The 24,855-nt window shown below is 43.2% G+C and overlaps 1 protein-coding gene across 7 annotated transcripts in view; it reads left to right on the top strand.

Annotated features, from left to right (window-relative positions):
* The first annotated feature begins 6,821 nt into the window (after positions 1-6,821).
* The window catches only part of Plekha1 (pleckstrin homology domain containing A1), a 52,515-nt gene continuing 34,481 nt past the window's right edge, over positions 6,822-24,855 (top strand). For all 7 annotated transcript variants that reach the window (XM_048338090.1, XM_048338088.1, XM_048338089.1 and 4 more), the window contains exon 1: positions 6,822-6,961. The gene's annotated coding sequence lies outside the window, so the exon portion shown is untranslated. The remainder of the gene's footprint in view (positions 6,962-24,855) is intronic.

The following is a 24,855-nucleotide window of genomic DNA, read 5'->3' as shown; positions in this document are numbered from 1 at the left end:
CAGTCCTGGGGAGTGGACTCAGGGCCTGAGTACTGTCCCTGGCTTCTTTTTGTTCAAGGCTAACACTCTACCTCTTGAGCCACAGTATCACTTCCGGCTTTTTTCTATATATGTGGTGCTGAGGAATTGAACCCAGGGCTTCATGTATAGGAGGCGAGCACTTTACCACTAGGCCATACCCCCAGCCCTCCAATCTGTTTTGTACATGAAAAAAATTTGCTGTGGAGGGAGGCCGGCAAGGGGTCCAGACCCAAATTAGGAGTAGTAAGGACTTTGTATGCATTTACCTGAGTAGAAGTCAGGATCAACAACACTTGTCATTCATTGGCTATGAAGCAGGAGAAGAGGAAAAGGAGTAGGAATTCAAGGAGGTAGCTGCTAGCCCTGTCTTTATTGACTAGGAGGCGGTGGACTGTAATGAGACTATGGGAGGAGACTGGCTCTGCAGGGAAATGCCCACAATGCCCTTGACTGTCCTTCTGGCTTGTCCGCAGACTAAGAATAGCTAGGAGCTTTCTCTGCTCTTGGCGGGTGGTATTTGGGACTTTCGTCCTCCCAGAGGCCACTTGAAGAGCTCCACCCATTTCTCCAGCTTCCTCCCTGGCCTTCTGCTGGCTGCAGTCACACCAAGTTGCTGCTCTAATTCTGAGAGGAAAGTAGATGAATGCAAGCAACAATGGGCAGGGTCATGAGGAGGAACCCTGGGCCGAGGAGGGAGTTCTTCATTTGACACTGGCTCTTTTGTTTCCCCTTATCACTTTCTTCCCACAAACCAGAACAGAGCCAGAGGTCTTTGGATCCCATCAGTGGCTGTTCATTAGACTCACCCAAAGATCTTGCAAAACTACAGACCTATGGGGTGCTGGTGGCCCACACCTGTCATCCTAGCTACTCAAGAGACTGGGATCTGAGGCTTGTGGTGTGAAACCAGCTGGGGCAGGAAAGTCCCTGAACTCCTATCTCCAATTAAGCACCTCAAAAAGCTGGAAGTGGAGCTGTGGCTCAAGTGGTCGAGAGCTAGCCTTGAGCACAAAACTCAGGAACAGTGCCCAGGCCCTAAGTTAAAACCCCAGGACTAGTATACTACACACACACACACACACACACACACACACACACACACACACACAAATTCCTGACACCACAAGTGAACAATACCGAAGCTGGAGTGAAAGTCCTATGAAATTAAATGTACTCAGTCTGTGATCCACCATCACCAAGAGAAGACAGTTCAGATATCCACTAAAAGAGCTGCACCAGTGGTTCTAAGAAACTTTATTCATAATACTCCCAAACTGGACACTCACAACCATCAATTTAAAAAAATAGGTAAATTGTCCTTTGTTCACAAAATGCAATATTACACACTATGTAGCACACATTAACAGATACATTTTATAGATACAAAGTACATAGATAAAAAGAGTACGTAAGATATTCCCTTACTACAAATATATGGAGTTCCAAATAGGCAAAAGTAATCTTTGATGATGCAAGTCAGAAGAGTGGATACCTTGCCTGCCAGAGAAGGTAGTGATGGGTATAAAGTATATATATACTAGATATGCATTACATAGTACATATACTAGATATGCATTATACTTGAGTCATATAGTATATATTTTAGGTTATACCTCAAAACAAAATAAAAAGTAAGAAGAAAATAGCACTGCTACTTCCTAAGACCAGAGATTCTGTGTGTGTGTGTGTGTGTGAGCATGCGCGCGCGTGTGCGCACCAGTGCTAGGGCTCGAATTCAAGGCCTGGGCACTATGGCTGAGCTTTTCCTTTTGCTAAGGCTAGAGCTCTACCATTTGAACTGCAGCTTCACCTGTGGTTTGTTGGTACTTAATTGGACATAAGAGTTTCATGGATGTTCCTGCCTGGGTTGGCTTTGAACCGTGATCCTCAGATCTCAGCCTCTAGAGTAGCTAGGATTGCAGGAATGAGCCGCCAATGCCTTTAAGTAATTGTACAAATGGGTTTCAATTCAACATGTCAGCTTAGGAGCACAGTGCATGACCAGAGATTCTGATTGGATTTTTTTAAAAGCAGCCCGGCTGACTGTAATGTTCAGCAGAGCCTGACTCCCCACCTACTTCCATAGTTCCTCTTCGAGACCTTCCATCCCCAAGGTTCCAGGACTTCCAGCTGCTGGGCTTGTCCCGGAACGCACAGACCTCGGCATGGCCTCAGGAAGTCGGTGCTGAGCCTTCTTTTATCTGAAGGAAGTCTTGCATGAAGTGTTAGTGCAGGGAAGGTTGCTGAAGCCTCTGGCTCTGTGGCCAGGACAGTGCTGAGGCTTCTTGTAGCCAGTCCGTGTGTACACCTGCTCTTGGCTGGGGCCTGGGCTTGACATCTCCCTTCCCAGCCCCTCAAAAGCCCCACTGAAGAGGCAGGAAAGCCGCGATTCAAAGACGCCACAGTGGGACTGGGCGAATAATTGTGAATGGAATTCACGCTTGCTACTTCTGGTTCTCACAGCTGCAGATGCGGGGTGTAGGGGGGTGGGGGGAATCGCCATGGGAATCCTGAGTCTTGCTCCTCGCGGACTACAGCTTCCATTGTTGAGCTCTGATTACAGCTTTTGTTTCACTATAAAGTACAGTTATTAAATGCCACTTGGGAACAAAGATGTATTTACATGCCAGGGGGGGCAGAGAAGGCATGTTTATTTTTAGAGCTGCCTTTGTCGCTCACAGGGGATGGATGGGGCAGTTGTAACGGGGAGGGAAGCAACCTGGGAGTTTATAGATAAAAGGGAAGTGTTCCCATGGGAGCCAGTGAGGACTAGAAATGATGAAGCCCTACTCTACCTTCGTCAGCTTAGATTTGTTTTTGTGGCGGGGAAAGAGGAGGTGCTGTACACTTGATCCAAACTGAAATCCAAGTCCTTTCGACAGTGACCCGAGACCTTCTAAGGCAGGACTCTGTTTCTCAAAGGCCAGACCCACGTGGCTCTGTTTTCCAGCCACCCTGATTACCCCGTGCCTGTCCCCTGGCCACGTATGAGAGCCACAGTGGTTAAAGGAATTCTAGAATCTCACCACTGACTGCCCTGCCTAGATATTCTGGATGTGTTATCTGTTGCCCTCCCTGCTCAGGCAGGCTTAGGAATTGGGCTACACTACATAATGCCATCGCTAGTGTCAATGGGCCTTTCGTGGACCAGAATTTTCCACGGTTATTTCACTGAAGACTCGTCATGAGCCTGTTATCATCTCCATCTTCCAGATGAGGAAATGTCAAAGTTCAGAGAATGATCCTAGTGTGGTTAAGCTGGCCAATAACGATGGGTTCTGGAGCTCTGACCGGTGTCTTCCTTCCCTGGGGTGCTTTGCCTTCTTCTCTGGGGGCGGAGCTTAGGTCAGCCAGGGTCTCACCGTATGCACTGTGGTTCTTGAGTCTCTGCTCCTTGGCTGTCAGAACATGGCACACGCAACCAGGCCTCTGAACCGTTGGAGACACGGACTGTGTGGAATGTGAATGATCTCTTCTGGCAAAAGACAAGATGGGTGGGAGAAATGACTGGAGCAGGAATTTGGCTGGAGTCAGACAGCTAAGTGTCTGGGGTCTGACAAGAAAGTCCCATAAATAAAGATATCCTCTTAGCCTCTGCCAACTTTGTTTGGAAAGAGCCTCTAGAATGTTCTCCCCTTCTACCTAGCAATCAGCACTTCACTTGAGAAAGCCTTTCTTTTCAAGTGTGAATGGCACACTGGAACAAGAGGCCACATGTCCTGACAACAGTGGTCACTGGGCACTCCTTAATTTTACGGCTTACCAATACCCCAGAACTGCATTACGTGGTCAGAATAACTAGAGTATGATCTAACCAAGAATCTCCCGAGCCCCACGGGTCACAGGGCTGCTGGGGTTCTTCGGGCTCCAATGGCTTTATGGTGATTTTATATCACATCAGTCCAGATGTTCAGAGTTAGGATCCTTGCCTTGTTGCCTAAAGATTAGAAAGCAGGGAAGATCTGAATTCTGCCCTCTACAGGTTTGGAGGCTATCATTTCCCCCAATTCTCTCTCTCTCTTTTTTTATTCTTCTCTCCTTTGTGGGCCTTATGGATGAGCTATAAGGAAATCTTGCTGTCATTTCCACTCTCCCCTGGAAGAGGAGGATTGTGCCTAACCCTAGGATGCAAGAGTCATCTCCAGGAGACTCCACGCACCTCATTTGTAGTCTGGGCGGGCCCCTTCATTTGGCTGCTGTGGGTAATTACTGGGAACTACCCTCTCTCACTAGGTGGTTGCCAGGTGTGTGGGCGTGGCCTCCAGCCAGCCTGGGTCTCCAACTGGAAATCCAGCCACAGAAGTAAACCCAGGTCATTTATCTCCCAGGTTCTGGTTCTACTTTTACACCCAAGAAAAGGGAAGGGCTGTTTTAAACTCTCTGCTTCTAGGTTTCTGGAGAGGACACAGAAGAACAAAGCTGGGTTCTAGGAGTGTCCAGTTCATGTTTAATTTCCTGTCCTATTTTAGTTTTGATCTCTAGTGCAGTAGGGATCTGGAATTGCTCCTTCTGTTAGATGTCTGACCCTGTCTATAAAGAGTGCTTGTGAAATTCTTCATTCAGCAGATGTTTGTGTTCAAGGCACTAAGAATCCATCAATGACTGAAAAAAAAATCTTTCTGTGTATAGGGATTCTAGTGGGATGAGAAAAAATAAACAAGACAAATAAGATATATGTGTGATTTTATATTCACATTTAAGTAGTATGTGACTACTGTTCATGAAAAAAAATAAAGCAGAGAAGTGAGATATTAAGTATTCATGGAGGAAGGGAAGATTAATACTGTATTAGAGAGAGGATAAGAGCCCAGTAACGTTGTATGCCTTTGGATCAGTTACATGACTTCCTTATACTTCTCTATTTCATTTTATTTTATTTAAAAAGGACAGATGTATTTTGGAAGGATCTAAGATCTAGCACTAACCATGCAGAAAGAGATCAAGAAATATTTTTTTTGAGCAGAACATCAAAATAACTTACATGATAGTGTCTGATAGTAATGTTTTAAAGGTAAATTGCAAATACTTCAATTCCTATTCCTCTTTATTCCTGACAGGATTCATGGAATATTCCAGCACACTCCAATGCCCTTAGTGGGCCTAGACTGTTCTTGGTTTGCTCAGGCTGTAATTTCAACAGGGGAATATTCCACATACTTTTTTTTTTCTTTAAATAACACTGAAATAACTGTTATGTAATAAACCTCTCCATCCAAAAAAAAAAAAACCTTGAAGAAAAGCAAAGAGCTTTTCTTTTTCTTTTCTTCTTCCTCTCTGTCTCTCTGTTTCTCCCTTTCTCTTTTTAGTTTCAGTCTCTGCACTTCTTGGCTGATCAGGAAATAGCCAGTTCCGGCTATATCTAAACTTCGAAGTAGCCCTGCTTTCCTCATTGTGTAAAGATTTGGCTCTCCAAGTCAGACAAACTGTAGGATTCATTCTGCAAAAAGAGAAAATAGAGCAAAGAATGATTTCGCACTATTTAGTCAATGGTGTCAAATGGTTCCAGGCTGGAGGAACTCAGAGGCTCACTGCTTCAGTGGTCTGGTTTCAGGGCTAGGGTTTTCAGATTGAATAAAAGATGTTAAATATGAACTACAGACCAACAGGAAATGTCTGTTTTGTATGTATCAAATCTCTCAGATGGAATTTTCTAGGGCTCTAGGGCTGAAAAGATGATGACTTCTTCAAGCCAGGGAAAGCTAGCTCCAATGCCTAGCAAGATCAGAGGTGACATCTGGATTTTTAGGAGAAAACTTATTTTTAACTGTCAGCTACACATCAGTTAAACCAACAAAATCCTACTCAGGAGCTGAGTGCTCTGGCTTGTTCGTAGGCTGGTGGGTCCAAAGCCTTTCAACCAGTGCAGAAACAAGGGCAGGAGACCCCCGAAGAAGAGACAGGCCTCGTCAGCAGGCCGCACCGCTGAGGTGTTTCAGAAGGTAGGGGAGCAATGATTTTTGGAAGACAAGCTGCAGAAGGGGAGCCTGAGTGGAGTGTCCCCCACTAACCCATCAGTTTACCCAGCTCCAAGAACAGCATGTCCTACCTCTAGACACGGCTTGTATCATGCACGTTTTCACATAGGAAGGTTCTGAAAAGTGTTGATAAGGATTTTTGAAGGAGGTAGGGTGTGATCTAAGGCTGTTGAGGGAGAAGAAAAGGAAGGACAGAAAAGGAACAAATACTGGGGGATCAGACGCCAGCCCTGCAGAAGGTGTGGTGTGCGATCCTTTCCCAGCACTTTGCATGTCTGAATATTTGTCATTCCTCGGGTTTCTGCTCAAGTATCACTTCTGTAGAGGCCTTGTCCTAAGCACCCTCTCTGAGGACGTCTGCCTGCCCTGGAACTTGGTAGTCTGTCTCACTTAAGAGCTTGCTCTCCACACCTACAGAACACAGGCTACATGGAGGGCAAGGTCCTCGACACATTGAACCTGCTCAGCAGACACGTTGGACGTTCAGAAATATCCACGAGAACGTATCAGTCCTGGAAGAAGAATTCCGAATTCTTTCAGTCCTGGACTTAGCCTCTTGCACTGTCAACGCCAATTCCAAGCCTCGTGGTTCGCGAAAACTACGAATCCCAAGATGCAGCGCGGCGCAGGGGCCCCCAGAGCTCCGCGCGCGCGGCCCGCCCACCCGCCGCGTTCCGCACCGCCGCCCTGGAACCGGGAAGACGCTCGCTCGGATCCCGGGGGCCCGCCACACCGCCGGGTGCGTGTGCGCGCGTACGCGCGCGCGCACGGCCCCCTGGGACTTGTAGTCTCGCGGGGGCTGGGAGTGTCCGCTCGGGAATCTCTGCCGCCGTCTGGGGGCTGAGGCGGCGCGTGCGCGCGTGCGCAGTGCGCGGGCGGGCCGTCGTGGGCGCCGCTCCCGGCAGCCGGGTGCCTGTGGAGAGCCGGGACCGCGGCGGCGCCGGTGCTCCGGGGCCGAGGCCGCGGTAAAGTGGGGCGTGGGACGCGCGGACGCGCCGGGGGGTGGGGCAGGTGGGGAGGGGAGGCCGGGCGCGAAGCGGCGAGGGCGGGGGGGGGGGGGCCCGGGAGCGGCGTGGCGGAGCGGCTGCACGTCTGACGCGGGGTGGCGGCCGGGTGAGTGCGGGGTCGCGCCCCGCCCGCTCCGCCGCGGTACCTGGGCGCGGCCGGCTCACCTGCGCGGGCGGGCGGGCGGCGCCCGGGTGCGGGTCCCCGCCTCAGCCCGGCGACCGGGGCGGGGGGGTGTCCCCGCCGGGGGCTGCAGCCCGCCTCCCTCCCTCCCTCCCACTTTCTCCCTCCCTCTTTCTCCCTCTCTTCCCTCCCTCTTTCCTCCCCGTCCCCCTCCCCCGCCCTCCGCCCGCCCTCCCTCCCAGGGCCGCTGTGGACGTGCGGGTGGACGTGCCCACGGCCAGCTGTCCGGGATTCCCGGCGGCGCCTCCCGGGAGCCGAGCCCGCGGGAGCCCACGCGCGGGGCTTGCTCGCCTGGAACGCGAGCGCCTCTCGCCCCGGGGCCGGTCCAGGTCGGGTCGGCGCGGCACGGGTGAGGGCTCCTCGCATCCCCGTGGTGCGGACGGCCCGGGGCTGCGGGGGGCGGGCGGGGAGGGGTCGTTTCCGAAGCTCGGTGTCGGGATATACCGCGCTCCTGGTGGGAGCGCGCGTGCCCGGCCCGGTCCCCCCCCCTCCCCCATAAGTAACGACCTGCTCAGCCCGGGGGTCCGGGGGTCCGGGGGTCCGGGGCCCAGCGCGGGGTCCAGGAACGAGTATCCACGCCTGAGCGCCGCCTTCCTCTTCCCCGCCTCCTCCAAGCCCATGGCATCCTTGCCTTCTTTGCAATTGAGTGTGGTGTGTGTGTGTGTGTGTGTGTGTGTGTGTGTGTGTGTGTGTGTTTTAATAAGTTTTTCTTTGCTGTAATGAAGTCATTGCCCTTTGTGAATTACTTTTCTAACTCGAAAATCTTATTTCCTGTGTGTGTAATGACTGGAACAAATAGTACACTCCGAGGTTCATACCATTGTCTTTTAGAACTACTGAGCAATGTGCTTTATTCTCCGCCCCCCCCCCCCCAAGTACCCAGCTTGCATGCTTTGTATGTGTTTAATGCCATGGGGGGTGGGGGTGGGGGTGGGTGAAGCGTCAGTCTGAGAAAAACTTTGGAAAAAGAAATAAGTAAAACCTTTCCACAATCTGGAGAACGTGAACTATTTCAATATTAGTGTTATTTTGACCAAACTGCTTTTTATTGTTTGTACTCTTTTAATTTTTTTCCCACCTGAGGTGAAGAAGTACTTCCTCAAATAATTTTGTTCAACTATTCCTCATCTTGGCCAAATCATCCCAAGGGAAATGACATTTTCGATTACTGGTTCATTTCAACAACCGTGTTAAGCTTGGCAGAATTTAAGCTGAAGGCCACTTTATCTGAACTCCACAGTGTGTCCATTGACAGGTTTTTCTTTCCTTTTATATCAAGATATAAGGTTGAGACTTTGTCTTTATGGTCAGCCAATGGGTAACTTTTGCCACACTGAATATGTTGCTTTCTAACTTCTTTATCTTGCTCATTAGTAATTTTATTGTTGCTTGAGAGAGAGGAGATTAGTAGGTTTGTATCTTTTTCCTTCACATTTTTAGCAATGTAGCAAGCAAAATAGGAAAAAAAGTGGTGTGTAAATGTGTTTGTCAGAGTCTAGGAGAGACAGTGGGACAGGATAAGTATACAATTGTGAGGAAACTGCCATGAGTTCATAAGCCGGAAGGACCTTTTTAGAAGTGTTTAAGGATGTTAAGAATAACATTGGGTTCTTTTCTTTGAAAAGTCATTATGGGCAGTTTGTAAGTATTGGCTGACACATTATGGGATACGATGCTATTGAAAACCCTTAGAATATACTTGGAGAAGGTGGAAACATTTGGGATTTTTTATTGAGATATTCTCCCCCCCCCAAAAAAGAAAATCCCACACACAAACATTTGATGGCGGTTTTAAAAAATGATTTTTAAAATATTCTTGCCGGTTTTAGATACAATTAGGGACTATAAATTGGAGCAACCGCCTCAGAGAGGACTTTTGGACCATCTGGCCACTTGACAAAGTATATTGAAAAGACCCCAGAAATTCTATTGCTAGATATATAGTCTAGAAAAACTCACCCATCCACAAGAATCCATATATCAGGATGCTTTGGGTAGAATTATATAGAGGAGCAAAAGGCAAGATGCATTATTAACATCTGTCAACAAGAGAATGAATAAATTTAAAAAATCTGGTACACTTGTAAAATTATATCTTTGCCTAAGGCTGAATATTCTTATAGTCATGATGTGATACTTTGTAGCCCAGATTGAAATCTAAAAAAGCATTTTTTAGTATAATTGTAGTCACACTTTGATGTCAACATATTGCTTGGTGTTAGCTATACTTCTTGTTTAACCTTGGCATTAGAATGAGGAAGATAGCTTTTTGATAGAAAGTAGTAACTAACCAGATGGGACAAACCTTTCATGTTTGTTTTTATGATATAGAAAGTTTCAAGTACTGTAGCAGTGACTGCCCCGCCCCCCCCCCTCCGGTACTTTCTCCTTTGATTCCTGCTGTGAGCTGAGGTGATACACAAGTCATTACTTTTTCACCTGCTTGAGCAGTTTACTTTTGGTAGTATGAAAACTTTTAAGTTTCAAAATTTAAGAAATCACTTAAGATCTTCAATAATAAATGGATTCAGTAACATATATACATAAATTTAATTTTAACTTTACTGAGCATTTGGATATTTATTGAGTTGGTATTTGAAAGGACTTCATAATGTAGACATTTTTGGTAGCTATTGGGTTGGTATTTGAAAGGACTTCATAACGTAGACATTTTTGGTAGCTTTAGATGCCTGTAATGCTTAATTATTTTTAGAAACATGTTTTTGTTTGAAAATTAAACTTTCTGTTGATATCTGCTAAGCAGTAGGACTGATAAAATTAGTAGCTTTAAACCATTTAACGCAAAGTAATACTTTTCTTTGTAGGTACTAGGTGAGAATACATGAATTTATAGCTTCTAAATGAGATTCACACAAGTATTTGTTTGCTCCCACTTCTAGCTTTTTTCATAGTTAATTGGAGATGAGAGTTTCATAGACTTTCCTGTCTGGGCTGGCTTCAGATCTGAATCCTCAGCTTCCTGAGTAGCTAGGCTATCTGGCTTTGATTGAGCTGAAATTTCTGTTGAATTTTGTAAAAGAAAATTAGAGTCATTTAGGATTTTCCTTTAAAATTAAATATATTTTAGACTAAAACCTTTTTTTTTTTCCAAGTGAAACGTATCAGACTTATCAATCTGATAGCTTTATTCTTCAAAAGGTTATAGTTTTCCCACTTCAGGGATCCTTTCTTTTTATAGGTTAGCCACGGAGTTCTAGATTCCAGACTCAATTTAACTTCTTGGAGGAATGACAGTTACAGGCACTAGAACTGGAAGCTATCTCAGAGGGCTTCTAATGGAGCTTCTTATCCAGTGCAGTCAATCTTCCCTGAGCATCTCCGTGTCAGGTGTTCCCTCCCATTGCAAGCAGTGTTAATGCATATGTTGTCAGGTTACTGAGCAGTCCAAGCTTGATGAGGACAAACATATGATATAAGACAGTTTTAATTTTTGCCATTCACTGTTTCAACAGTGCTTTGGTAAGTTCTTTCTCTCCTTTCCTCCTCAGAGCTTCAGTATATTGAGATAGCTTTACCCCATTTTGAAGAACTCCAGCCTGATCTAGTCCAGTGTAAACCATTAATCTCAAATTTTAAAAATTGTTGTTGAAATTGTTGTTATAAAAATGATGTACAGGGGGATTACAGTTACATAAGTCAGATAAAGAGTACTTTTTTTTTTTTTAGACCATGTCACCACAGTGTTACATTTTCCTTCCCTTGCATTCTTCTAGTTTTTCCTTCCCATCCACAAGTTATATAGTTCATTTTCAACATAGTGTCTAGTAAATATCACTAAAACTTAATCTTATATTGACTGTAGAACTCCTTTTCTTCTTCACCCCAGGACTGGGTTACTTTTTGCCCAGAGCATGTGGGGTGGGAAGATTTGATATATTCTAGGGATACCTCTTTTCTGTTCCCTTTCAGGGATGTAATTGGAGTGGGAGTACTGAGAAGATGAATGGGAAAAGGGAAGTATTTTTTTATCTGGCTCCTCTAAAGTGAAACCCTCTTTTGATTAATGGTGATAGATCATTGATGACCACTGATAGCCATGCTGGTCTTCCCCCTAAGATCTGTAGGAAGACCACCTAACGGAGCCGTTCCTGCATATGAAATTTTCTGTGCTAAATGTTTTCCAGCCCACACACTGCCTCCATATTTCGGAGTGTTTTAGAGTAAGTCAAAGGAGGATTTTTTTTTTTCTCTCTATAGCCAGATTCTTTGATGATGACAAGACCCCTTGAATTTAGGTCCTTCTAGTTGGCATTCAAGGCTTCAGAAATGAATATCCTTCTGTTGACAAATGATGTGCAGGCTGCTTAAGTCTGCATTTCCCGTGACCTGCCATTTTCCCTTAGCTGTCCTTGTCCCTAGCCTGTCACATAGTTCACTGTGTATGCAGACACTGAATTGGAGAACGTTGATGCCAGTCACCCCATTTTCATGGTGCTTTTGGTCTTAGTGAATGATTTCTCTTGGAGGCTCTAGGCATTGTTGGTGAACACCGTCCTTCTTCACTTGACTCTCTGAAGAGTTGAGTAGTTGGTTTTCCCCTCACTTTTTACAGTTGCCTCTATAAAAGGCTAGGATGGAAAGGTGGTGCGGGATCCCTGAGGTGGGTATGGCAGGGAGGAGAGTAAGCCATGCCTGACTCCACTGATAGCGGCCCCTGATGTCTGTACAGATTGCCCTCTGTGTCTGCAGGTTCCACCAACCACAGATGGAAAATAATCGAGAAAAGACTGGTGTCTGTGTTAATCATCTCCAGACATTGTTCTTGTCATTATTTCCCAGGGATGCAGTACAATCGCTATTTACATAACATTTGCCTTGGGTTAAATACTGTAAGTACTGTGCAAATAGAGGCATTACGATGTAGGGGTCATGTGCTAATACTATGTCATCTTATATAAGGGACTGAAGGGTCAAAGGTTTTGGTTGTCTGTGGGGTCCCACGACCAATCTCTGTGGATAAGGAGGGATGACTGTGCCTCTTCAGCTTTGTTTCTGTCAAATTCTGGGGTAACAAGATTAGGGCCATGCAGCATCTCACTGCCCAGAATTTGATTTTTTAAAAATTTTTTGTTGTTTTGTGTAATATAACTGTGGTTATATTACTATATGACTGATTTGTAAGACCTGATTAGCTTTAGAACATAATGAGGTCATAAGGATAAATGGGGAAGACAGGGTTAACAATGTAATTTTATTGGTTTTTGCCTAATGTGAGTTTTACTAAGAATATAAGTTCAAAGAGAAAAAAGTTTTGGACCTTTTCCTTCTATCATCTAAACAAGCCATTTTAATCTGCTAAGTAATTTATCTGGTGAAGAAAAAGCCAACTTTATATCTGGAAACTTCCAACATTAGTATTTAATGCACCGTTTATGGGTAACTCAATGTTTCATTGAGCCAGTAGTTTTTGAGTGCCTTTCATGGACCATCCACTGTTTTAGGCATTTTAGAAACAACCATGAATAAAATTTAAAACAAACAAACAAAAAAACACAAAGCCAGGGCTGGGGATATAGCCTAGTGGCAAGAGTGCCTGCCTCGGATACACGAGGCCCTAGGTTCGATTCCCCAGCACCACATATACAGAAAATGGCCAGAAGCGGCGCTGTGGCTCAAGTGGCAGAGTGCTAGCCTTGAGCGGGAAGAAGCCAGGGACAGTGCTCAGGCCCTGAGTCCAAGGCCCAGGACTGGCCAAAAAAAAAAAAAAAAAAAAAACAAAAAAACACAAAGCCAGCTCTCAGGGTGCCCGTATTGCTTTGTAGGGAATCAGGCAAGAAGCAGGCAAAAAGTAAATGGTATCATTTGTTAGATATTGATAAATACTAAAGAGTGGACTTGGCAGGTCAGATTAAGACCTTTAGATAAGATCTTAAAGGCCACTAAATAAAATGGCAGTTGAGTTAAAGGCACTGTGTGTGTGCGTGTGTGTATGTATGTATGTATATAAAAGTATATACGTCTGTCTGATGAGTCTGGTAACTGAATGAGAAGCAGTCTGAGCAGTGCTGAGCAGAAAGGTGAGGCCTGTAGGCCTTAATGCTTTGGTTTTCATTTTGAATAGGATGTGGTACTGTTGAAATAATGGTTCTCAAACTTGGCTGAACATTATTATTTAGATAGCCTTAGAACAGTACTGATTTCTAGATCCTATCCCAGAGTTTTAGATTTAATTGATTTGATAGGAAGGACCAGGCACGGAAGTGGTACTGTGGCTCAAAGTGGTAGAGAGCTAGCCTTGAGTAAAAGAGCTCAAGGACAGTGCCCAGGCCCTGAGCTCAAGCCCCATAACTGATTAAAAAAAAAAAAAAAAAAAAGGACCAGGCAGTCTGGGACATCAGGATTTTCAAACACTTCTAGGTAATTCTGATAAACAGCTGAAGTCCACACTACTACTTTGAAGAGTTTTGAGCAGAGTGCAACCAATTCATTTCTCTCCTATCCCCCATCTGTAGGAAGGCACCAATCTGCTTTCACTATTCCAGGGATTTGTCCATTCTGTGTGGAATCATACAGTGCTTGGTCTCCTGAGGGAAAAATGGTATCCATAAGAACTTATCTTCTAGATTCATTAGATTCTAAATCATGTGGTAAATGTAGGGAGTATAATATCTTTTCATTGTAAAGATAGGTTGTCGCCTTTATAATTAGTAAGAAAATTGTGGGGTGATACTTTGAGACTATGAATATTCTGTTCCCTAAAACCTTTCATCTGGTAGGTTTAGTGTTCTTTGAAGATGTTTGCTTAAATGAGTGATTACGTTAGGATTACAAAGTTGTGAATTTGTGTTGTATTTCCAAAGATCATGAATTACATATAGAATTTCAAATTCCAATGCATTGTGTAGAATTTTTCTTATGTTTGTACCTCTTTTCTCTTGCTGTGAAAAATCTTAGTTCTGATAAATGTTTTATACCTTAAACTTATTTTAATCAATTATTTCAATATAGTTACATTATCCTATGATGTACATAACTATACATATCCTATGATATACATAAAATAGTTTTAGATTCTGTTACCAAGTAGGGATGCCAGGTTATAGGATAAAAACGTGTGATTTTATTGAAGTTCAGTATACATTTCAATAGGGTTTTACCATTTTGCATTCCCACTACCAGTGTAAGAAAGTTCTTAGTTTTTTACAGCGTAACCAATACTGTGTATCGTCAAAATGTTGAATTTTATAAATCTGATAGATGAGAAATGGTATCTCTGTGTAGCATAGTCCTGCTGACACTTTTATGGAGAATTGTGAATATCCACAAAAGTAGAGTATTCTAATTTATTTCATGCACTCGTTATTTAGCCCCAACAGTCATCAATCGAGGCAATGCCTTCTTCATGTAGCAAGTCCAGTCCCAGATGCTATATATTTTATCTCTGTGTCAGAAAGTACCTTTAAATGATAAGGACTAATTTTTTCTTTGGTAACAACTATATTATCGTTATTACAACAATATGTATCTATTTTCTTAATTTTATCAGATGGTATTTAAGTTTCTAGTTTGCTTAAGTATGTCAGTTTTTAAAATTATTTTAATTTTAACTTTTTGGCACTATTGTGTTTAGAAGTCAGGGCCTTGCATTCTACCATCTGAGCTACACCCTTAGCCCTGCCAGTTCTGGGACTTGAACTCAGGGCCAGTGCACTGTTCCTAACCTTTGGTGCTCAAGACTAATGCTCTACTGTTTTGAACCACAGCACCACTTCTGGTTTGAGGTAGTTAATTGGAGATAAGAGTCTCATGGACTCTTCTGCCCGATCTGGCTTTGAACCTCCACCCTTAAATCAGCCTCTTGAGTAGCTAGGATTACAGGCATGAGCTACTGATGCATAGCTGCTTTTGTTATTTTTTGTCTCATGCTGGCCTGGACCTCTATCCTTTTATTTATGAATCTCTCATGGCAAGGATAACAGGTGTGTACCACTTAGCTTTCTTACTGATTGAGGTGGGATGGGATCTCACCAACTTCTTTGTCCCCTCTAGCGTTCCTTAAACTCTCAAGTAGCTCTAGCTTACAAGTGTGAGCCGCATGTTTTGATCAGTCTGTATGTCTTTTAGCCTTTTTTAGTTCTTAAGCTACTCTGTGATGCCTTTTCCTTTACTGCTTTTTAACTTAGTTTTGAAGATGCTCGTTGTCTGTCCTAAGAAATTTCTTATAGTACACATTTTAAAATTTTCTGTTATGAAAGATGTTGAGCATCTTACCTATTTCTAAAAGCCATTGTAAAATACTGTATCTGTTCCTATCTTTCACCATTTTTCTTGTTTTTTTTTTTTTTTTTTAATTTTTTTTTATTATCAATTGAACATAAATTTTTTTTTTTTACAAGGTGCTGTGCAAAGAGGGTGCAGTTACATAGTAGGGCATTGTGTACATTTCTTGTGGTATCTTACAACCTGTTTTCCCATCCCTTGTCTAGGTCAGGTAGACCCATATGCAGTATACAATGTATCAAGCACATATACAGTGATCACAGACTTGGTCTCTACTGTCTCTCCATCTCCCTTTGTTAACAGTCATATATCAGGGAGATCATGCCCCTTTGTTTTCTGTGTTCTAGGCTTGTCTCACTCAACATTATTTGTTCGAGTTCTGACCATTTCCCTGCAAATAACAATATTTCACCATTCCTAATCGCTATGTAGTATTCCATTGTGTATAAGTACCATATTTTTTGGATCCATTCATCTGTGGAGGGGCATCTGGGTTGTTTCCAAATTTTGGCTATTGTGAATTGTGCTGCGATAAACATGGAAGTACAAATGTCCTTTTGATATCTTGGGTTTTGCTGTTTAGGATAGATGCCTAGGAGTGGTATGGCTGGGTCATAGGGTAGGTCTATATTGAGCTTTTTGAGAAACCTCCATACTGTTCTCCAAAGTGGCTGTACTAATTTGCACTCCCACCAACAATGGAGAAGGGTTCCTCTTTCCCCACAGCCCCTCCAGCATTTGTTGTTTCCTGAGTTCAGAGTATAGGCCATTCTAACTGGGGTGAGGTGGTATCTCAGGGTTGTTTTTATTTGCATTTCCTTTACTAGCAGGGATGTTGAGCATTTCCTCATGTGTTTCTTTGCCATTTTTATATCTTCTCTTGTGAAGTCTCTCTTTAGCTCTTTTGCCCATTTCCTAATAGGTTTATTGGGCTTGGAGTGGCTTAGTTTTTTGAGTTCTCTGTAGATGACAGATATCAGGCCTTTGTCTGTTGCTGTGCTGGTAAATATCCTTTCCCATATCGTTGGCTGTCTTTCTATTTTGGTGGCTATGACCTTAGCTGTGCAGAAACTTTTTAATTTGTAGTAGTCCCATTTGTTGAGTCTTTCCCCTATTTGTTGTGCGCCTGGGACTCTATTCAGGAAGTTCCCTCCTGTGCCTATAAGTTCTAGTGTCTTTCCTACTCTGTCCTTCAGTAGTTTCAAGGATTCAGGTCTGATGTTGAGGTCCTTGATCCATTTTGAGTTGATCTTGGTGCATGGTGATAGGCTTGGGTCTACTTTGAGTTTTCTGCATATGGCTGCCCAGTTCTCCCAGCACCAGTAGTTGAAGAGGCTATGTTTATTCCATTGTATGTCTTTAGCTCCTTTGTCGAATATCAGTTGGCTGTAAGAGTGCGGTTTTATTTCTGGGTCTTCAATTCTAATCCACTGGTCTTCCGATCTGTTTTTATACCAATACCATGCTGTTTTTGTTATGATGGCCTTGTAGTAGAGCTTTGAAGTCTGGTATGGTGATACCTCCTGCACTATGTTTTTTGCCTAGAATTGCTTTGGCTATTCTAGGTTTTTTGCTGTTCCATATGAATTTATGGATTGGTTTCTCTATTTCAGTGAAGAATGTGGCTGGGATTTTGATAGGTATTGCATTGAATTTGTATAACAATTTGGGCAGTATGGCCATTTTCACTATATTGATTCTGCCTACCCATGAGCATGGGAGGTCTTTCCATCTCCTTGTGTCTTCTTTGATTTCCCTTATTAGATTTTTGTAGTTTTCATTGAATAGGTCCGTCACGTCCTTGGTTAAGTTGATCCCTAGGTACTTTATTCTTTTTTTGGCTACTGTAAATGGAATCGTTTCCATAATTTCCTTTTCTGTTTGTCTATTGCTGGTGTACAGAAAAGCTGCTGACTTTTGTGGATTGATTTTGTATCCTGCTACTTTGCCAAATTGGTTTATTAGATGTAGGAGTTTGGGTACTGAGTTTTTTGGGTCCTTGAGATATAAGATCATGTCGTCTGCGAATAGGGATAACTTGATTTCTTCCTTGCCGATGTGTATCCCTTTGATGTCCTCCTCTTGCCTTATTGCTATGGCTAGGGATTCCAGTACTATGTTGAACAGAAGTGGGGAGAGTGGGCATCCTTGTCTTGTTCCTGTGTTTAGGGGGAATGATTTAAGTTTCTCTCCATTTAATATGATATTAGCAGTTGGTCTGTTGTATATGGCTTTTATTGTTTTGAGGAATGTTCCCTCTATTCCTGTTCTCTCCAAAGCTTTTAATAGGTATGGATGTTGTATTTTGTCAAAGGCTTTTTGGGCATCGACTGAGATAACAATGTGATTCTTGATTTTAGTTCTGTTTATGTGGTGAATTACATTGATTGATTTACGGATGTTGAACCATCCTTGTGACTGAGGGATGAAGCCTACTTGGTCATGATGTATGATATTCTTGATCACTTTCTGGATCCTGTTAGCTAATATTTTATTGAGGAGCTTTGCATCTGTGTTCATTAGTGATATTGGTCTGTAGTTCTCTTTTTTTGTTGGATCTTTGCCTGGTTTGGGGATGAGTATGATATTAGCTTCGTAGAATGAGTTCGGGATTTTTCCCTCCGTTTCTATTTCGCGGAAGAGTTTGAGGAGTATTGGAATTAGCTCCTCACTAAAGGTTTTGTAGAATTCATTGGTGAATCCATCTGGGCCTGGGCTTTTCTTAGTAGGGAGGTTCTTGATTACCTCCTGTATCTCACCGTAAGTTATTGGTTTATTTAGTTGATTTATTTCTTCTTGGTTCAGTTTGGGCAGTTTGTACTTCTCTAAGAATTGATCCATTTCTGTAAAATTATTGTTTTTTGTTGAGTAGAGGTTTTGGAAATAGCTCCTTATGATTGTTTGAATATCGTGTGTATTTGTTGTAATTTTTCCTGTGGAGTCCCTGATTTTACGAATATGAGTCTCTTCTCTTCTTTTTTTTGTGAGTCTTGCAAGGGGTCTGTCAATTTTGTTTATTTTCTCAAAGAACCAGCTTTTAGTCTTATTTATTTGTTGAATGGTCTTTCTATTTTCAATCAGATTTATCTCTTCTTTAATCTTTGTAATCTCTCCCCTCCTAGTCGTTTTAGATTCTGTCATTTCTTGTTTCTCCAGTTGTTTTAGTTTCATCGTGAGGGTATTCACCTGCTCTGCTTCCATTCTTTTAATGTGGGTACTGAGTGCAATGATCTTGCCCCTCAGTACTGCCTTAGCTGTGTCCCATAGGTTTCTTTGTGATGTGTTTTCTTTGTCATTGTGGCTTATGAATTCGTTGATTTCATCTTTAATTTGATCTGTGGCCCAAGTGTTGGATAGCAGCGTGGGGTTTAGCCTCCAAGAGTGTGTATAGGCTCTGTGGTATCCTTTGTTGTTGAGGGTTACCTTTAATCCACTGTGATCAGATATAATACATGGGATGATGTCAATTCTTTTGTATTTGCTGAGGTTCTTTGTGTGGGCTATGACGTGGTCTATTTTGGAATATGATCCATGGGCTGCTGAAAAGAAGGTGTATTGGGTCTCTGTAGGGTGGAAGGTTCTATATAGGTCTGTTAGATCCATTTGGGCAATGGTGTTATTTAGGTCCTCAGCTCCCTTACTAATCCTCTGGGTGTTGGATCTGTCTCTTGGAGAGAGAGGAGTATTAAAGTCACCCACTATGATTGTGTTTGCATCTATCTTGCTCTGTAATTCTGTGAGAATTTGCTTGACATATGTCGGGCCTCTTTTGTTCGGTGAGTATACATTTATCACCGTGATGTCTTGATTCTGGATTTTTCCTTGTATCAATATGTAGTGTCCTTCTTTGTCTTTTTGAGTGGACTTTAAAGAGAAATCCAGCTTGTCTGAGATCAGGATGGCTACACCTGCCGTTTTGGTGGGTGCATTTGCTTGGTAGATCTTGCTCCATCCTTTCATTCGAAGCCTGTTTTTGTCCCTTGCTGTAAGGTGGGTCTCTTGTAGACAACAGATGTCAACTTTTTGCTTGCGGATCCATTCTGCCAGTCTGCTCCTCTTGATCGGGGAGTTTAAGCCATTTATATTTAAAGAGATCAAGGATAAGGGTGTTTTTTCTCCTTCCATTTTCTTGTTGGGCTGTTTTTTCCTGTTGTTTTTTTTTTTTTCTTCTTGTCTTTAGTGAGCTTGTGTTTCTGCTGGACTTTGGCTATTGAAGTTTCTTTCTGAATCTGTCTGTGTGTCTTTTACGATCTCTGTTGGGTGGGCTTCCCCTCTTAATATTCGCTGTAGGGCTGGTTTTTTATTCACATACTCCTTTAGCTCCTCTTTGGTGTGGAAAGATCTGGTTCTCCCTTCGAATGTGAACTCCAGTTTCGCTGGATATTTGATCCGAGGTTGTAAATTGTTATTCTGAAGTACTTGGATGGTGTTCTTCCACTCACTTCGAGCTTGGTAAGTTTGTGTGGATAAGTCGGATGTTATTCGAATCCTCTTCCCATTGAAAAAAGTTTCCTTCTTCGCTTTGGCTGAATTCAGAATTTGCTCTTTAATCTTGAGGTCTGTAGTCTTGAATATTATGTGCCTTGGGGTGGTTTTCCTGGGGTCTGGCCTGCCAGGTGTCCTATAGGCTTCGGTTACCTGGATGGGGTCCCCTGTGAGATTGGGGAAGTTTTCTGCAATAACTTTATTGAGAACATGATTAAGCCCTCTGCTCTGATATTCGGCTCCTTCTTCTATTCCAATTATGCGCAGATTATATCTCTTGTCTTTGTCCATTAGTTCCTGGAGTAATCTTCCCTGAAGCTTCACCTTTTCTTGGAGTGTGGTCATTTTCTGGTTGTTGTCAGCTGCTTCATCGTCCAGGCGAGAGATTCTGGATTCCATATGGTCCACTCTTTGTGTTATGGTTTCAATTGCGGAGTTTATGGATGTCAGAGAGCTATTCATGGTTGTCATATCAGCTCTGATCGTGGAAATTTCTTCCTTTAAAGAGTTGTATTTTAAATCTATTTTTTCATGCATTTCAATTCTCAGGGTGTGGAGATTTTCTTTAAAGGCGGCTTGCATTGTATCCATTTTTGCTTCCATTTCTTTAAACGAGGCTTGCATTGTATCCAGTTTTGCTTCCATTTCTTTCTTGGCTTCCTGGGTGTCCTTCCAGATTTCCGCTCTAAACTCCTGGAATTGTTTTCTGATTTCATTTCTGACGGTTTCGATCATTCCTGTTAACATGTCCTCATTTGCTTTTTTATTCTCCATCTCCTCTCCAGTCGTGCTGCTTTTTGGAGCTGGCGAGTTGGCTTGTCCTTTGATGAACTGAGTTATGTTTCTTTGTGATTTGCGCATCTGGAAGTCTGTGTAGATCTTCCCTCCCTTCTGTGTAGGCGTGTCTGCGTCAGCAGGTGCTGTCGCTGTGGCCCCGCCCACCAGTGCAGGGCACGCCTATCAGAGCGGGCGCTTTCGCCGGGGCCCCGCCCTCCTGTGCACTGTGAGTCCCCTACAACAGGCACTTAAGTGGGGTCTGCCTCCCAGAGCGAGCCCTGGGTTGTTGGGTTGTGCTTGCGCCCTCCCGCGAGTCCGTTGGGGGGGGGAAGCAGTATGTGTGGGGCCCAGTGGGATCGACTGTCCGGGTGTGGCTTGGCACCCTCAGACCTCGCCTCCGCTTCGAGGAGGGGGAACGAGATCAGGCTCAGGTGACCCTGCTGGGCTGGTATTGCCCACCAGCGCCTGTGATTTTAGTTGTAAGAGTCCGCAAGGTCTAGGCGCCTCGGGTGGGGCTTGCCCTGCCGGCCGTCCCTGGCCCCTGTTGGGAAGGGGACGGGGCCGGTTCTGCCAGTTCAGGAACCTTTGGGGGCTTGGGGCTGTTCCGCCCTTCCCCTGCTAGACTGGCTTCCCAGTGCCTGCTGGGAGCTTCCCGCCTGATTTGGGGAATCTTTGTTCCCACGGGAGTGGGGAGGGGGAGGGAGGGAGATATATCGTCTTTGTCGGGCTTGGGTCTCCCGTTGGGGGAAGGGATTATGGGGGACTCACTTTTGCTGCTTTGTGTGTGTGTCCCGCACCGCCGTTGGCCCTTCAGGGGTTGGCGAAGTGTCGTGGTGGCTCCCCCGTTCCCTCTTTCTGCCGCGCTGGGTTCCCTTGTCCGAATCCGGTGTGGACCCGAACTTCTCGTCGCTGCTGGGTGTGTCTTGGTCCGCACCCTGCTTTGTGTCCGTGGGGTCTCCCGCTATATGGATTCTGCGCTCCTGGCAACCTGTCTGCCGATCGCCGGGTTTCCCTTTCCCCTTTTTTTTATTTTTTTTTTTATTTTTTTTTTTTTTGAGACAGGATCTTGCTATATAGCCCAGACTGGCATTTAAGTCAATATGTAGCCCATGCTTGTCTCAAACTCATGATCCTCCCATTTCAACTTTCCAAGTGCTGGGATTACAGGTGTGTACCAGCATGCCTGGCTCCAGGCTTTTACTCATTTTTACTCATTTTTCTCTCAAACTTGATATATTTTCATTTAGATTTTTTTCTTCGAGATAGATTATTCCTTTGTTATGTAAGTTGCAAATGATTTTTTTCTTGTCCTTTTTTGGTGTGTTGTTCAGGTATTTGCCTGAACAAAATTGCCTGAACAGGTATATGCAAAATTAAAAAAAAATTGTAGGAGCCACGTATTTGTAATCTGAACTGCATGGGAGGCTGACAATAGAAGGATAATGGTTCAAGGCCAACCCAGGCAAAAAAGTGCAGCTTCGTCTTATCCAACAAGCAGGCGTGGTAGTGAACGTGATCTCAACTATATGAAGGGCATAGGAAGGATTACAGTCAGAGGCTGGCTACATGGGGAAGAATAGAAAGATGGCAGTCCACGTATAAATGAAAAAGGGTTAGGAGCACTGCTTAAATGGTAGAAAACCTGCCTCGAAAGCAGGAGGCTCTGAGTTCAAACCCTAGTGATAGATGATGGGGGGAGGGGAGTATTATTTGTAACAATGATTTCCAATTGCTACTATATCCTTCATTTACTTTTTCAAAACAGTCCTTCCCCCTGTGCTCCAAGCAATCACCGATCTACATTCTGTCCTTACAGATTGAGTTGTAGGTTTTAGAATTTTATAGAAATGGAATCATTCGGCTTTCATGTCTTTCTTTTTTTAGTGTAATGATTTTGAGATTCATCCATGTTGTTGCCTTTGTCAGTAATACCTTTGTACTGTAGTGTCCCATTGTATAGATATACCACATTTTATTTATCCTGTTCACCTGTTGATGCACATTTTGGGTGTTTCTTGCTTGCAAGTTATAAATAAAGCCACCAGCTTTGTGTGCATATGTTTTTATTTCTTTTGCATAGATACCTAGGGATGGAATGGAAATGTCATAGAATAAGTATTGTTTTAGTTTTACTGTCAGAACTATTTCTGAAGTGGGTGTACCATTTTATATTTCCATCAATAATATATAAATTATGGATGTTCCACACCCTTGTGATCTCTTTGCTTTTATTGTTCTGGTGTGTATGGCTTTTATTGTTGTTTAAACTCAGGATAATTGAGGTATTATTTACATACAGTAAATTTTACTTACTTTAGTATATAATTTCTGTAAGTTTTTGCACATATATAAGCTGCATTACTACCACCACAATCAAGATACACAGCAGTTCCAGCATACACACAGAGTTCCCTCATGTCCTCTATTTTCAGCTCTTCACCTCTTCAAAGCACTAGAAATTCTTTGTTTTCTGAAGTGCATAGTCTTCTTGTCTCTCATACCACAGTCAATATTGAGAACATCTGTGTTACCTCCTAAAGTGCCTCTTTAAAGTCAGTCAGCTTCTTCCTCTTCCCGTAATCTCTTCTGTCTCTGTGGCTCTTTTGGCCTACTTTCTTTCACTTAGCAAAAGAAATTTGTTTATCTTACTGACTTGCAATACATACCCACCTGTTCTTAGATATCCATTTTCTCATAGAGATATACTGAATATTTTCCCATTTTGTGGCTTGATATTCTGAATGACATCTTTTGAAGAACATCAGTTACGCTGTGGAATGACCAAGTAAATATTGAAGACAAATGACAGCTAGAATCTTTTTTTTTTCCCCCTGATTTCAGGGGCAGAAATTTTGTTCCTACTAGTTAATGTGATGTAGCTGTATGTTTTTCCTAGGTTCATTTTTCTTTTGGATCAAGTTTTCTTTTACCTTTTCTTTCTTTCTTTTTTATGCCAGTCTTAGGAGTTGTCCCTGAGATTTTTTGCTTAAGGATTGATAAAATATTTTGGTCTTAGACTTTGCTTTTGGGAATGATTTTAGTAATGAATTCAACTGCTTTAAAAATCAGAATTCTGGGTACCAGTGGCTCATGCCTGTAAGTTTTGCCCCAACTTCAAAAAGACTAATTTTTACATTAAAATTTGTATCCATTTTTAATTAAAAAACTCTGTTTAAATTAAGTACTCTGTTGGAAAAATACACTTTAAACACAGTGGAAAGCTGCATGCCAGTGGCTCATTCATACCTGCAATCCTAGCTACTCAAGAGGCTGATTTGTGTAAGGTTGTCCAGTAATAATCCATTTAGTGACTGCAAACTACAGTGTAGAACCTCGCTGAAATTCCTAGTAATGGCTATTGTTTGTTCTGCATGGTCCATCCACATAGCTACATTTTAGATTTCATTAGTTTTATTGATCTTTTAGAAACATTTCTGTATCATTACTAGATGATGTACAGAGGGGTTATATATACAAGTCAGGTAAAGAGTATATTTTCTAGATCTTTTGTTTTTTGTGTTTTTTTTTTCAGTTGGCCTTGGGGCTCCAACTCAGGGTCTAGGCACTTAGGGTCTAGGCACTATCCCTAAGCTTTTTCACTCAAGGCTTTGAACCACAGTGCTACTTCTGGTTTTCTGGTGGCTAATTGATGATTAGAGTCTTACAGACTTTGCCCCAGCTGGCTTCCAACGTCCATCATCAGACCTCAGCCTCCTGAGTACCTAGGTTATAGGCATGAGCTACTGGCACCTGGCTAGTAAGAGTTTACATTTCTTTTTGGACAATATCGCTCCTTCCCTTGTTCTCTCCCAGGTTTTCCTTCCTTTATTGATCTTTTTTTTTTTGGCCAGTCCTGGGCCTTGGACTCAGGGCCTGAGCACTGTCCCTGGCTTCCTTTTGCTCAAGGTTAGCACTCTGCCACTTGAGCCACAGCACTTCTGGCCGTTTTCTGTATATGTGGTGCTGGGGAATCGAACCCAGGGCCTCATGTATACGAGGCAAGCTCTCTTGCCACTAGGCCATATCCCCAGCCCCCTTTATTGATCTTTTTAAAGAACCAGCTTTTGATTTTAGTTAATTTTTTTTTTATATATGCATTTTTTTTGCCAGTCCTGGGCCTTGGACTCAGGGCCTGAGCACCATCCCTGGCTTCTTCCCGCTCAAGGCT

Source organism: Perognathus longimembris, chromosome 2, assembly GCF_023159225.1.
Source record: "Perognathus longimembris pacificus isolate PPM17 chromosome 2, ASM2315922v1, whole genome shotgun sequence".
NCBI lineage: Eukaryota > Metazoa > Chordata > Mammalia > Rodentia > Heteromyidae > Perognathus > Perognathus longimembris.
Note: the sequence above shows the minus strand (reverse complement) of the source record. Positions and strands in the feature narration are given on the sequence as shown.